Below are 3,180 nucleotides of genomic sequence, written 5' to 3'. Positions count from 1 at the left end.
CGAGCAGGCGGTGCTTTTAACCACTGAGCCATCTCTCCAGCCCCTCATTTTATAATTTTTTAGGAGAGAAAAAAAACCATGAAAGAATATTATAATGGTTAACGCTTAGGCGTTTTTCTTGGCCTGGGGAGGTGACTCAGTCTCAGAAGTGCTTGTAATGAAAGTATGAGGATGGAATATGAACATCCCAGTACTGAGATCTCAGCTCTGGAGAGGATGAGGCAAAAGATGGATCCTCAGGATTTGCTGGCCAGCCAGAAGAGCTGAATTTGTAAGCCCCAGGGCCTATTGAGAGTCTTTGTTTAAAAAAGCCAGGAGTGGTCATTCTAGGCTGCAGAGATGGCTCAGTGGTTAAGAGCCCTTGCCACTCTCCTAGAAGACCCAGTGTCAACGCCCAGCACCACATGATGAATCACAACCATCCTAACTCCAGTTTCAGGAGATCCAGTGTCCTTTTCCGGCCGTCATGGCACCAGGTATGCACATGGCTCACAGACATAGATGCAAAAGACTCATACACATTAAAAAAAAAGCTGCTCTAAAAACAACACTCAAGGATTGACTTCTGTCTTTCACTGTGCTCTGTACACAGAAACACAATCTCTCACACACCTCTTTCCTATAGAAATTTTTTTTTTTTTTTTTTTTTTTTTTTTTTTTTTTTTTTTGGGTTTTTCGAGACAGGGTTTCTCTGTGGTTTTGGAGCCTATCCTGGAACTAGCTCTTGTAGACCAGGCTGGTCTCGAACTCACAGAGATCCGCCTGCCTCTGCCTCCCGAGTGCTGGGATTAAAGGCGTGAGCCACCACCGCCCGGCTTCCTATAGAAATTGTCTCTAAGTGTCAGAAGTCTGGCCTGTGTAGTTCTTGGCCAGTCAGGGCCACCTTGTGAGACCCACTACAGGGGTTGTATTATGTTGTAGTCTACTCCGGTCTCCCACTGAGGGGTGAACCTAGGGCTTACACACTAACTAAACAGAGGCTTGAACAATGAACTACATTCCCGGACTTTTTCACTTTTAGTTGTATTTTGGGTTTTGGCCCTGTAATAATTATAGGCTGTAGGTATCTAGTTAATCTTAATTTTTTATTTTCCCTTCTATTAGTTAGTATGCAAGATATATATATATATACACACACACACACACACACACATACACTTTTTTCCTTCAAGACAGTTTCTCTGTGTAGACCCAGCTGTCCTGGAACTTAATTCTGTAGACCATGCTGTCCTGTCTGCCTCATGGGTGCTGAGATTAAAGGTGTGCACTAATACCACCTGGCATATGTAAGATGTCTTTATACTGTCATTTATAAGACAGGGTCTCTTGTAGTTCTTTCAGTCCTCCAACTTGATATATAGCTGAGTATGATCTTGAACACCTGATCCTCTTAGATCCACCTCCTAAGTGCTGGGATTATAAGTGTCTATCACCATGCCCGGTGTGTATATGGTTGTGTGTGTGTGTTCATGTCCATGCATGTAAGGAGGCCACAAGTTGACATTGGGTATTTTCTGTTTCCCACCTTTTTGAGACATCTGCTCTAACCATTTTGACTAGACTGGCTTGCCAATGAGCCCCAACAATCTTCCTGTCTCCTCATCCCTCCAGTGCCTGGCTTCAATGGCATTTAAATCTAGGGCCTCATTTTTTTTTTTTTACTGTGAGTCATCTCATTATCACCTATCTAGCTAGCTGCCTACTCTCTTTCCTCTTGTGTGTGTAGGTGCACAAAGCCTTCTGCAGTCACGAGGAGCCAGTTTATCCTTATCATATATTTTGAGTCAGTGTCTGTCACTGAAACTGAGGCTTAACATTTTTGACTGGCCAGGAAGTTCCTGAGGTTTGCCTATATCCATCTCCCAACTCTGGAATCAGAGGCACAGCTGTTAATTCCAAGCTTTTTTGTGGGTGCCAGGAATTTGAATTCAGGCTTTCTTGTTTTTCCAACAAGCACTGTTATTCACTGGGCCAGCCATTTTTCCAGCCTTAGAACTTTCTTTTTGGATAGGGATCACATTGTCGACAATTTGGCCTCAAACAGATGGTGATCTTTGATTTTTTTCCCTTGGTCTTTCAAGACAGGGTTTCTCTGTAGCTTTGGAGCCTGTCCTAGAACTCACTCTGTAGACCATGTTGGTCTTGAATTCACAGAGATCCACCTGTTTCTGCCTACCGAGTGCTGGAATTAAAGGAATATGCTACCACTGCCCAGCCTGATGGTGATCTTTTTACCTCAGCCTATTGAGTGCTAGTATTATAGTTATAAACAACCACAACTGGTTTGCATTTTTTTAAATTTTGTATTTTTTCTTTTATTCTTAAAACAATCTTTTTGACATACTGATCCCAGTTCCCTCTTTCCCATTCTCCTGCTCTCCCCATTTTCTCCCCACCCCATCCCCCATCCACTCCTCAGAGAGGGTGGGGAGTTAGCAAAGTCTGTCATCACTTGAGGCAGGGCCAAGACCTTCTTCCCCCCTGTATCTAGGCTGAGCAAGGTATCCCTCCTGTGGAAATGGCCTCCAAACTGCAAGTTCACGCACTAGGGATAAATACTGGTCCACTGCTAGTGCCCTCACAAACTACCCACTTGGAACCAGAGTTATAGGCAGTTGTGAGCAGTCTGATAGGATTGATTTGAGTGTCGGTCCTCTGAAAGAGCAGGAACTGCTCTTAACTTTTGAGTCATCTTTCCAGTTTATAACTTTTTTGTTTTTCTGTAATCCTGGTTGTCCTCAACTCGCTCTACAGACCAAGCTGACCTCAAAGTCAAAGCTCTGTCTGCCTCTGCCTCCCAAGTGCTGGGACTAAAATTGTGCGCCACCATGCCTGGTTTAGTCTTTTGCTTTTTATTTTAAGAAATTTTCCTGAGTTGCTGAGGCTGATGTCAAACTTGTAATCTTCCTGTCTTATTGTAGTACCTGGGATTAAAGGTGTGTATATCCAAACTAAGCACCAGTTAGTTAACTTTGATCAATGAGAATAGCTGTAGTCCGAAGATTCCATGAGTTTGAGGCCAATCTAGGTACGTACAGAGACCCTGACTCAAGAACCAAATAGCAACAAAGTTCAAGAGGAAATTGCTTTTTTTTTTTATTTAAACAAATTAAATTCCCTGAAAGTGGAATTTTCTTTCTTTTTTTTTTTTTTTTTTTTTTTTTTTTTTTTTTTTTTTTT

At 42.5% G+C, this 3,180-nt stretch overlaps 1 protein-coding gene across 2 annotated transcripts in view; it reads left to right on the top strand.

Annotated features, from left to right (window-relative positions):
- LOC101979775 (KH homology domain-containing protein 4-like) overlaps positions 1-3,180 on the top strand; it is a 9,064-nt gene that overhangs the window by 3,683 nt on the left and 2,201 nt on the right. The window lies entirely within an intron of this gene.

This window comes from Microtus ochrogaster, chromosome 21 (genome assembly GCF_000317375.1).
Source record: "Microtus ochrogaster isolate Prairie Vole_2 chromosome 21, MicOch1.0, whole genome shotgun sequence".
Lineage (NCBI taxonomy): Eukaryota > Metazoa > Chordata > Mammalia > Rodentia > Cricetidae > Microtus > Microtus ochrogaster.
This window is presented reverse-complemented; position numbering and strand designations above follow the sequence as displayed.